At 34.8% G+C, this 12,179-nt stretch overlaps 1 pseudogene; it reads right to left on the bottom strand.

Moving 5' to 3' along the window:
* Positions 1-2,655: 2,655 nt before the first annotated feature.
* Positions 2,656-5,050, bottom strand: LOC143701478 (class I histocompatibility antigen, F10 alpha chain-like; annotated as a pseudogene).
* Between the last annotated feature and the right edge of the window lie 7,129 nt (positions 5,051-12,179).

Raw genomic sequence — 12,179 nt, 5'->3', positions numbered from 1 at the left:
AACAGAATAAGGCCATTGTTAAGAGGTGTCACGTGCTTTCTTGCCTCTGGGAAGTATGGAAGCTTGTTTCTGCTACAGAATAAAAAATAAAACAGGTAATTGCAACTTTTTATCTCACAGTTCTGACTTTTTTCTCTCACAATTGCGAGTTTTACATCTCGCAATCCTGACTTTTTATCTCACAATCATGACTTTATATCACACAAATCTGTGTTATAAAGTCAGAATTGCAAGATATAAAGTCGCAATTGCGTGTTATAAAGTCAGAATTGTGTTATAAAGTCAGAATTGTGTGTTATAAAGTCAGAATTGCAAGATATAAACTTTTTAAAGTAATTTTGACTTTAATACGCAATTCTGACTTTGTATCTCCTAATTGTGACTTTATATCTCCTAATTCTGACTTTATAACACGCAATTGTGAGTTAATATCTCGCAATTCTGAGAAATACAGATGTAAAGACTTGCAATTGTGAGATAAAAAGTCGCAATTATCTTTTTAAATGTTTTATTCTGTTACGGTAACATAGGGAAGAGTTGATTGTCCTTGGAAAATGTTACATTTTGCCTATATGAGAGAGGGTTGACCATCAATTGTCAGGATTTCACAATTAGAGATTAGGGACTTCTGGAACGCTGCCTCTTGAGCTTCATTCGCAAGAAAGAGATGACTTTTCTCCACAACATTAAATAGTGCTAATTCATTGAACAGGGATTATTATTTGGCTAGGACACCGGGGACACTACTACTCTTTACGAGAAGTGCCATGGGATTTTTAATGACCAGGTTAAATGGTATCAGGACCTTGGTTTAAGGTTTCATCTGAAGGATGGTGCTTGTTTCAGTCCAGTGTCTCTGTCACTATACTGGGGCTTTAGGACCCACACAGACACAGGGAGAGCGCCCCCTGCTGGCCTCACTAACACCTCTTCCAGCGAGTAGCATCTGCCTGCAGACACGGAGGCTGCATTTTCAGGACCCCACTTCTAGGACCGCATTTCTAGGACCCTAGGTTTTTAGTGACAACGCCACTTATCGAATTAGAGGACCAGCGAAGATGAATGACATTCAGAGTGTGAGTATCAAATGCGAATCAATTTTTATTTGTTTAACTTTAAAAACAATTTTGATGCATTTCATTGGAAAGTTAACGTTGCCAACGTGCTGGTGATTTGCTAAACAGTCTTGAATGCATAGCCATCATATATTAGCCTCTAATGCTGGAAAAAGAATTGTTTGCACGTTCATTTAACGGAACTGTTGTATGATAAGCCTGTGTTGACTTATTTACAGCACAATAAACTGTAGCATGTTTGTTCTGAAAGCTTGTTTATTACTCATTGTTTTTCCATTTTAATTCAGTTAAAATAATCTTAATGTTTTCACTGTCACCTGCTCACAGTCAGCCTGTTTAACGTTACCCACAATACATGCATGTTATGTGTACGTCTCTTCATTTTGACATGGTTTAAAAAGTTGGTTGAGACATATGACATTTTAATAGTCAGACATATCCGAGAGGCCATTATAATAATTGAAATCCCACGTGTTAGATTGTGTCATTTACTGTATACTGTACTCTATATGAAGTGCTATCAAGGACACAGCTCAGGGTAGGCAATAGTATGACAAAAGATAAATAAATAAATTGGTTAAGCACTAGGCTTAGGCCAAATTTATGTCTATTTATTTATATGAAATTAACTTAAAAATGGTTTTCAAGAAACGACATGAGTGTTTCTAGAACCTTTGTTCCGAGAACATCAAAATCATTTTTTTTTTCAAATCTTTGAACAGTATGCAATAATTGTATTATGAAAATTAATTGGTATGGAGATTGATATCATTATTTTTATCATTACCATTACTCTGTGGTAACTAAGATCTTTTAAATATGAAATTTAAAATTAGAGAGTAGAACATGGTCAACTAAATGTTCCTTATTTAAATCACTTCTCTTTCTCTCGCTTAGGAGTCAGTGATGATGTTGTCCATGTGTTTGTCCATCCATTGAAGTTCTGTCTATGTGGTTCAGGTCATGATCAAATTTGTTTTTTTGTGTGTTCAAGTTCAGTGGTTATATATTATTTTGTAAAATATTTTGTGTGTTCAATTTCAGTTATATATTATTTTGTAAAATATTTTGTGTGTTCAAGTTCAGGTGTTTTATATTATTTGGTAAAATACAAAATCTTAAATCTACCCCCAGAGTCATCCTTGTCTTCCCTCTGTACTTGAAAATGTGGTCCATAGTGACTGAAAAGACTATAAAACGATTCCTTGTTTATTTTACTTGAGTTATTATATGCTACTTAGACCCAATAATTTCTCAACATTCCTAGGAACCTGGTTTAATTGCAATAAAGAAAGTAGTATTTGGGTGTAATAAAACTTGAAAGAAAAAAAAACACTCTAATGTAGTTAAAACTGGGTGGAAATATTACATTGCTGGCACTTTTTTCGGTCCTCCAAAACTAGGGTCCTGGAAATGCGTTCCTGGGACTGCGGTTCTCCGACTCGGTAGGTGGCGCTGTCACAAAAAACTAGGGTCTTAGAAATGCGGTCCTAGAAGTGGGGTCCTGAAAATGCAGTCTCCGGGACTGCAGTCAGATAATATTGCTTCCAGCAGCAATAGTTTTTCCCAGGAGGTTTCCCATCGAGGTACTGACCAGGCTCAACCCTGCTTAGCTTTATTGGGCACCCAGTCTTGGGCTACAGGGTAATACGGCTATTTATGAAAACTTGCACATGTTCACTGCTGGATAATTACTGATGTACCATGTTTTCTGTAGGCTGCTCTTTCCATACTCCATATACTTCTTCAACCACTCAATGCACACAATACTGAAGTGATGTTTTCTGCTCTCAAGAGAAGCTCTGTAATTATTCCACTTGTTCTGAGTGATGAAACCTTGATGGACTGGGGAAATCTATCTATCACCTTTCTCAACACATTTCTCACATTATTCTGATCATCCCACTCACAGCCGTGAGCACACCTGAGGAAAAGAGACAATGTATGTATATTGAATGAAAAGTAAATTCATACAGTCAGAATAAAATCCTCAGTCAAAAAAAATCACTTAAATTGCTGATAAATGCTTTTATCTTTTTAGTTGTTGTTTACAGTCAGAGTAAGAAAATAATGAGAAGATCAGCCATCACTGCTTTTAGCACAACACATTAAACCATTTTAGAGCAGCCAATATAAAATTATTAGCAAAGCAAGGGTTAGGGTTATTAGCAAAGCAACTTGTTTGATCGACTTTGATTCATAATTCAAATGTGATCATAAATATGTTGATGACTGAATTATAGTATAGCTTAACCTATTTACCTATTGAAGCTGCAAAGTCACCGCCTGGTATTTATGCAAAACTTGTGCTCATCCTCTACACTGCACTTGCGCATTGGCTAGACCAACCTGAAATATACATTTTTTTTTAGTGTTTGAGGTTAAGAAACAGCAATTATGTACCATTCATATCAGATTTTAGTGAGATTTCTTTATGTCAGCTATACGTAATTTATATTCAGTATGAAACATAAGTTGCGATAGTTTTTTATTCACTATTATTGTTCCCTAGTGAAACGACTTCTCAAACAAGAAAAAATGTAGAGCGGGACTTTATTCTGTCCATCAGGGAAGAGGTGGAATGGTTGTGATGTGCTATTGGTCGATCTCATGTGAGTGACAGGTTGTCCCGCCCTCATGCCAGTAAACACATCATCAGAGAAGAGAAGATTTTTGAGGGGTATTTTGATTAAAAATAATGAGTGCTTACATGCAGAAGTAAATGTATCCGGTACAGTATGTTGTGTGTGTGTATAAGTGTGTTCATGATAAAGATACCTGTTGAGTGTTTGAACCGTTCTTTTGCACTTGGATGTTGTTTCTGAATGCCAGATGAGTTCCAGCTGCGAGTTGTGTTTGTGTCCCAGTAATCTGCTTCTCCTTTCTGTCTGATCCACTCTGTCTTTGTCACAGCTTTCATTGTGTTGCTGTCAAAGTACATAAACTGCCCTTCATAGACCAGACCAACAGCAGTGAACTCTGGGAAGTCAATGTCTCCAGACACAGCAGAAGTATTTCAGAGAGTGTTTCTGTGGACAAAAAAATCTTCAAATTGATTTAGATTGTATAAAAATACATTTATATTTTATTTAAATACATTTAGAATTATTATAAATATTTAAAACACGTTTTGTCTAATGAAAAAACAAACAAAAAACTTACATTCTTTCCATGGCAGAAAAAAGTTGATGTGGACTCTGCAGCTACTGTGTGGTTTTTGTGTGTGCATATTTTGAAATATCAAATCATACAGTTAACTGATAGTACTCACATCTACTGTACTCCCCTGCACAGACGAGACGAGCTCCGAGGAGCAGAAGAACTACAGTCTGCGTGTTTGGACTTTGACTGAAAAAATATTCTTCAGAATTGAGCTATGAATTGAGAGATTTCCTGATATTATTGTAAAGCACTTTGGGTGTACAGTACATATGAAAGCGCTATACAAATGCCTCATTCATTCATGAAGTTTGAACTATGAAGTTTTCTTAGATTGGATTGATGAAAGTGAAAATGACAAAGTCATTATACATTATTATTATTAGAAATATCATAAATATGAAGGAAATAAATCTTGATATTTATGCACGACTAAATATATATAATATTTGAGAAGATAAATAAACAAATAAATAAATAAACAAACATAAATAAATAAATAGTTGGGGAAATACAAAAATGTTAAATAAAAAAGCAAAATGGAAAGTTTGTCTTTAATTCTATATATTTTTCTTTAATTATTAAGTTATTTGAGTATGGAGTTCGCGTGACTAAAGTTAAACGATTGCCATACACAAGAAATGGAGTTAAGGGACAAAGCATGTCAGTAATGTTGGTTTTTGACGAGGATAAAATGACTGAAAGGGTTAGAATTGGATATGTTAGCTACATTGTAAGATCATACATTTCTCCACCAATGTTTCAAATGCCAGCGGTACGGTCGTGTTGCAGTAGCATGTAGGGCCAAAATGCATTGTGCAAAGTGTGGAGGGGAACACGAGTATGGGAAATGCAAGGAAGGAACAGAAATGAAATGTTGTAACTGTGGAAGAGAACACAGTGTTGCATATAAAGTTTGTCATAGAAGTCAATAACTGTCAAGCTCAAACAAGCAGTAGAACAGATAGAATTAAGATAATCACAAAAGCGGCAGTAAAGTCGGGATAGAGGAGATATCAGTAGAATTAATCAATGAAACACTAACAGGATATCTGAAACACAATCAACATGGTGGTGGAGGTGGGCATTGAGTGTACTATCCATTTTACAGTGGAATGCCAGAAGTTTAATTGCCAATGGATGAGAGTTAAAACATTTCATAGAAGAATTATCTGTTAAACCAAACGTCATATGTATACAGGAAACATCGTTAAAACCATCACTTGATTTTATAATTCATGGTTATACAGCAGTACGTAAAGATATAAGTTCTAAAATAGGGGGTGGAGTGATTACTTTCATTCAACAAGGTAGTAATCAGTGTTGGGAGTAACGCGTTACAAAAGTAATGCATTACAGTAACATATTACGTTTTGCTGTAACGCAGTAGTGTAAGGCATTACTAATCAATTTTCAGTAATATTTTACTCGGTACATGTTCGGTAAGACTTGCGTTACAACAGACTTTTAGTTTTAATTGTAAAACAAACAAACCAACAAAAAAAAAAAAAACAGCAAGACCGCCAGACATTAACGAATGAAAGATGCAAGTAGGCTAAATTACCTGTTCGTGGTCAGTCAATAGCCGCGTGTGGTGTCCAAGTCTGTAATTAAAGACTGAATGGCAGCGTCTGATATATTTGTATAGCGATTTATTTTTGACAGGAGTCAAAAGGAACTCCTGGCCAGAGGAAAAGCTGCTAATGGTGAAGATGGCATGAAGAAGACTACATTCGCGAGATGGACGTATGCGCATGGCTATTCGTTCTGTGTTTTCTTTCTAAACAGTTAGGCTATGTTTATGTGGTATTTTTCATGTTTTCATCACGCAATCATGTTTTTGATGCCGTGGTGACGCGTTCATGGGCGGCGGCGCTGCCGATAAAGCACCTAAAAGCTGTCACAAAGAACCGGCAAAAGCAAATATAGCAAGGAGACATGTTGATTGTTTATTAATAAAGTCAAGATGAAGTTGACGATGCTGACTCGCGATCTTCGCAGTAGGCTAGTGAATGCACCAGAGAGAAATGCATTTCATTTCATAAGCAGAGAGCAGTCTGTTTTCTTTCGTTTTGAATTGTTCTGTTTACAAGTAGACATTTCAATATAGATATATTTTTCAGGTCCGTACAATTAATACAAAACGAAATTCACTTTAAAGAAAGGCTTCTTGTCTTCTGTGTAAGGTGTCTGTGAAAGTTTTAAAGCAGTCTTTTAGTGCCGCTTCAGAGCGGTCGCGTCCGTAACGGAGAACTGTCTAACATTGTTTTTTCCTCATAAATGCGAACACGAAAAATTAAATAAAATGAATATTTTATGTTCTGTGGAGAGCCAACCCTTCTTCATTAGATTTGCGCAGTGTAATTCACAGAATTACAACAAAAAAAATCGTTGCCTCCTAAAAGTTAAGTATTTTTTTTGTCACACATGACTGTCTATTTCCCTAATATTAAATATAAAACGCATGTGAAGACTGATATTTTTCTAATGGCTGGACTCCTTTCTGGGAGGAGCCTATGGATAAACAGACGTTTCAATATTTTGGTATTAATGCATTTTCTGAGAATTTATATAATTGTATAAGTTTTGACTGCAAGTCTGCAAATGTCATGTCCATAACGCTGGAATTGCCAAATTTTAAATAATTTATCCTCAACTAGTTTTGTGGTGTAGGTCTACATATTTTATAATGTTAAGTTAACTTCAAATAATACTAATAGTAATTTAAAGATGTGGTAGCATTGGATCTGGACGGGAAGGATAACGCTGGGAGTTGGAAGGGGTGTGTCGCGATTCTGCAGGTTCATGGATCTGAGTGTCGCGATTTCGGTTTCATATCGCATATCGTTACAGCCCTTTTTAGAATGTTAAGTTCTACTTCTGTATAGTTATTTTTGTGAAAGTAACTCAAAAGTAATACAGGAGTAATGTAACGCAGTACAATTCTGAGACAGTAATATTGTAAGGTAATGAATTACTTTTAAATAACAGTAACAAGTAATGTATAATGTATTACAGTTTGGAAGTAACTTGCACAACACTGGTAGTAATTATAGAGTTATTAATATTGACAAAGATTGTGAAGTGGTCATAATTGAAATATGGATCAACAAAACAAAAATCAAAATAGTTAACTTTTATAACCCCTGCCAAAAGATAAGAGAGATGGTTGAAAGTATATAGCCTATGAGATGGGAAATGGAAAAATTATAGTATGCAAAGATTTTAATGCTCATAACACACGGAAGTACAAAAACAGATGGGAATGGGATGATAATTGAAGAATTTATGGATGACAATCAATTAGTATGTCTAGATGATGGAGGAGGGACTATATGATGCTATTGATCTTACAATAGTCTCAGAAAAATTAGCAGGGATAAGTTAATGGGATGTTTTTAAAGGTAATACAATTGGAAGTGATCATAATCCTGTTTTGATTAAAATAAGACACCAAAACTTACAGGTAGAAGAGAACTGGCTCCCAAGATGGAGAATGAGAGAGTCTAATTGAGATCTGTATAGTTTTAAAGCAAGTAGTAAATTAATTGAGGTTATTATGCCACATCTGAGTGATGACATTGAAGAAATGAACACGATTACAAGTTTAATACATGAAGCAGCAGAAGAAGCTATAGGTAAATCTTCTGGGGCAAGGAAAAAGAAAATGGTACCGTGGTTTTCAGATGAATGTAAAGAAGCAGTAAAGAATAGGAATAAAGCTTTTAAAATAGTTAAATCAATTAATTCATTTAATAATTTAACGGAATTTTAAAAAAGCGCAGGCTAAAGTTAAAAGAGTTATACGAGAAGTAAAAAGGAAATATTGGAGAGATTTTTGCAGTAATATCGGGACAGGAATCCAGGTCATTGAGATATGGGGAATGATTAGGAAGATGGGAGGCATTAGAAGCGAATTTTCATTGCCGGTGCTTGAAAATAGTGGTATGGAAGCAATAACTAATGAAGAGAAAGCAGAAATGCTTGCAAAAGCTTTTGTTAAAGTATAGCTCTCAGAAACTATCTAATGACGAGGTATCATGGAGAGCGAAGATAATTGAGGAAAACAAAGACGTATTGGGAATAAAGGAGATAAGTGAGAGTCCGCTTGATGCAAAATTCACATTGTTTGAACTCAAAAGAGCGATGATAGGTGTCAAAAATACATTACCAGGGAAAGATGAAATATGTTATAAGATGATTGAACAATAGACTGATGTAGCAAAAAATGTGATTTTAATACTTTATAACAAAATATGGGAACAAGGGAGGATACCTAATGGGTGGAAGCATTCAGTTATAGTTCCTGTAGGGAAGCCAGGTAAGGATAAAACAGAAGTAAAAAGTTATAGACCAATAGCTCTGACATCTAACCATTGCAAACTCATGGAGAAAATCATAACTAAAAGGTTAGTATGCGAAATAAAAAAATTGGACTTTTCTCCCCTTTTCAGAGCAGTTTTCGTAAGGGACAAACAACTATGGATCCTTTAATATGTTTGGAGAATGAAATACGAAAAGCACAAGTAAATAAAGAATATGTTGTAGAAAATCTTTTGACATAGAAAATGCATATGACATGTTATGGAAGGAAGGGCTTTTAATTAAATTGTATAAGATGGGAATAGGTGGTAAGATGTTCAATAGGATTAGAGATTTCTTAAGAGAAAAGACTATAGAGGTTAGGATAGGAGTGGAATCCTCTAACATCTATTCAATAGAAAATGATACTCCACAGGGGAGTGTTTGTAGCCCAATACTGTTTGATATTATGATTGATGATGTTTTTTCTGGAGTTGAACAGAGAATGAGTAAAGCTTTATATGCAGATGATGGGACAGTATGGGTGAGCGGTCGTAACATTGGTGCACTGGAGTCAAAAATGCAGAAAGCAATAGATCAGGTCGGAAAGTGGTCATATGAATGGGGCTTTCACTTATCTGTGGAAAAAACTCAATATTTGTGTTTCACTAAAAAACAGGTAACTCCTAAATTAGATATCAAATCGTATGGACAGTCACTCAAGCAAGAAAGGGTAATTAGATATTTAGGGGTATACGAAACTCTTAAAGTCCATTAATAAATTGATAGATGTAAGAGAGGTTTAAATGTATTAAAGTGTTTATCAGGATACAGTTGGGGTGCATCATGTTCATCTATGAAAAGAATATACTGTATATTGCCTTAATTCGCTCCATTTTTGACTATGGATTCATAGTAGGATATAATTCTGCAGCTAAAACCACACTGACAAGATTGGATCGGGTGAGCCAAAGGCCCTGCGTTTGTGTTGTGGAGCCTTCAGAAGAACATCACCTGTAGTAGCCTCATTGCAAGTAGAAGTAGGAGAGATGCCATTAAACATCAGGAGGCTCAAACTAATAATGTCATAATCTGCAGGGACATGAAATAACACACCCTACAAAAAAGGTACTTGAAGAGTGTTGGAAGTAGCCTACGGCCGTACTAATAGGTTTACCATACATAGGCCTACTCTTTATTCCGGACATGGCCGTAAAACATCAGCAGGTCGGGATTTCTAAAAGGTCTGGGCACACATGAACAGAATCCGCAGATAACAGACACTTTGACATGGAAGCGCGTCAAATTATCCACTATTAACCACTTATGACATGCATTGTAGATCCGTACATAGAAGCAACTGCATGCATTTTTAATGTATCTTCCAAAAACAATGTTGACAGCAACAAACTTTTCCATAAAGAGGTGATATTTCCGCTATAAATTGATTTCCTGGGGCATTTTTTAAAACCTTATTATATGCTATATGCATCATGTAGCCTATAAGTTCTTAAGTTTAACTGATCAATTCAGTTAATAAGGCACTACTATAGGGCTGTCACCAGTAAAATAAAATCAGATTCAACAAAATCCATCTTCGCACTGCAGATGTGGGACGTGCAGACGCTGACTCTGAATGGCATTAGATGTTATTGACAGACTGTTAATGCAGAGGAGCCATGGATGTATTTACACTGCAATTACAATTGCATAAATAATGTTATGAGATTCATTTTTTAATATAACATTTTGAATATTGAAATATGAAATGATAGAATCGATGAAATTATACGTTTAAGTATGAAACTAAAACAGCCAGTAGGTGGTGCCAAGCCACCGTCTTAACGAGTGAGTTCAATCATTAATCCAGACGATTCGTTCAAATAGGCCACTGATTCGTTCAGTAAGAAAACACCACGTGCTGCTCAGAGGCGAAGCGGTTCTGTGGAGTTTGGAACTTTTTTTCTTTTTCTATAGAAACAGGGGAAAAAAAGAGTATTTTTCAAAACTCTTCTCGTGTGCTAGTATATCATATTATGTTAGTATATAATAAAAATTTTTTTACACCATTTGTAATTGGGGCATTTATTTATTAATTTTGTTGTTTGTTGTTAACTTTTGTTTAGTTTTTTTTTTTTGTTGAGAAATAAACCAATTTACATACAAAATAGGCATTGAACAAACAATAGGCTATTAACAACTTACAATTCTCAAAAGGCAGACATAGTTGTAAATTACAATAAATAACAGCAATGAACTCCCAAATCATATTTACAACCATGAAAGTCAAGGAAGAGAAAATAAATAAAATGAATTAAAAAATATTATAATTGAAATAATTGAAAGAACAACATTTAAATAGCAAAGTAAGCTAAGGGGTATAGGACAAATATCTGGGAACTCAAGGAGCCGTTATCTCAGCCTGATACCCTGTCCAAATGAGGGATACCATGTTAAGTATTTGAAAGATCCTTAAAACCAAATTGGTCATGCAACCATTTTCATTCATCCACTTCAATGAAACATAGAAGTTAAACCAGTAAATTACAAACAGGGAATGTTTTAACATTTACATAGAACATGTATGACATGCTATTTTGTTGTGAAGTTTTCTTGCAGGCAAGTCTTCCTAGCAGAGATGAGTTGATTGGACCACCTCAGAAATGTATCATTTTATTCTTGACCACAACAAATCTTTATTTTATGAAAACTGGGTTCAATAGCCTATATATCTTTTACCTATTGGACATGATGGACAAATGTTCTAAATGACAATGATTTTTGTTTAAAACATGGATTTTTACGTTTTTTTTTTGTTTTGTTTGTTTTTTTAAATGGTAAAACATACATTAGCCTACTGTAAAAGGGATTCTTTCACACTACTCTGTGACATTCTCTCTCCCATCTCCTTAGGTGAATTATCTATTAAAAATCATGCAACAACAAAGAAGTGTCTTCATTGAAAGACTTCATCCATATAGAATTTTCTCTTGAAAAACTCTTGACAATTTTGTGAAATTGATATTGAAACCACTGAAAATATTTTCTTTTATTGTAGGCCTAATTACTCAAAGTTTGGTCTCAATTGTGCAGTAAAAGGTTGTGTATAATGTGAATCCCCTTGAATACAAACATATTAAGTTTGGTGTACTGAAGAAAGATTTTTCACAACACTATTTGGTCAATTACCTTTTTGAACTTTCTAAACACTTCATTCATAAATGAAAAACACCGTCCTTTCCTCATAATGAACTTAAAGCTTTTGCTTTTTTTAACTTAAATATGTCTTTTAACCTTATTAGACTGCTGTGAGTTTGCAGTGTGTAAACATTGAACTCTTGTGTGTACTACTTAAAAGGCTCTGTGCCTTAGCCTTTCCTTCGTGCTTTCTCAACCCCTCTACTGGCTCCTGTGTTGATGGCCTGGTGATTCCTCCCTAGTTATATGTTCATTTGTTTGACTTATTCTTTTTTTTTCTTTTAGACCAACCACCTTCAACCATTCATGAATAAATATTGCTTGACACTTGCACTAACTAGTTTAGCTCAAGAGGTGACGCAGTCAGTTGTACAATTGGGGGTGGCATATATATATATATATATATATATATATATATATATATATATATATATAGGCCAATAT

The sequence above is a fragment of the Siphateles boraxobius genome, unplaced genomic scaffold (genome assembly GCF_051911475.1).
Source record: "Siphateles boraxobius isolate OS27281-9 unplaced genomic scaffold, OSU_SipBor_1 33, whole genome shotgun sequence".
Lineage (NCBI taxonomy): Eukaryota > Metazoa > Chordata > Actinopteri > Cypriniformes > Leuciscidae > Siphateles > Siphateles boraxobius.
Note: the sequence above shows the minus strand (reverse complement) of the source record. Positions and strands in the feature narration are given on the sequence as shown.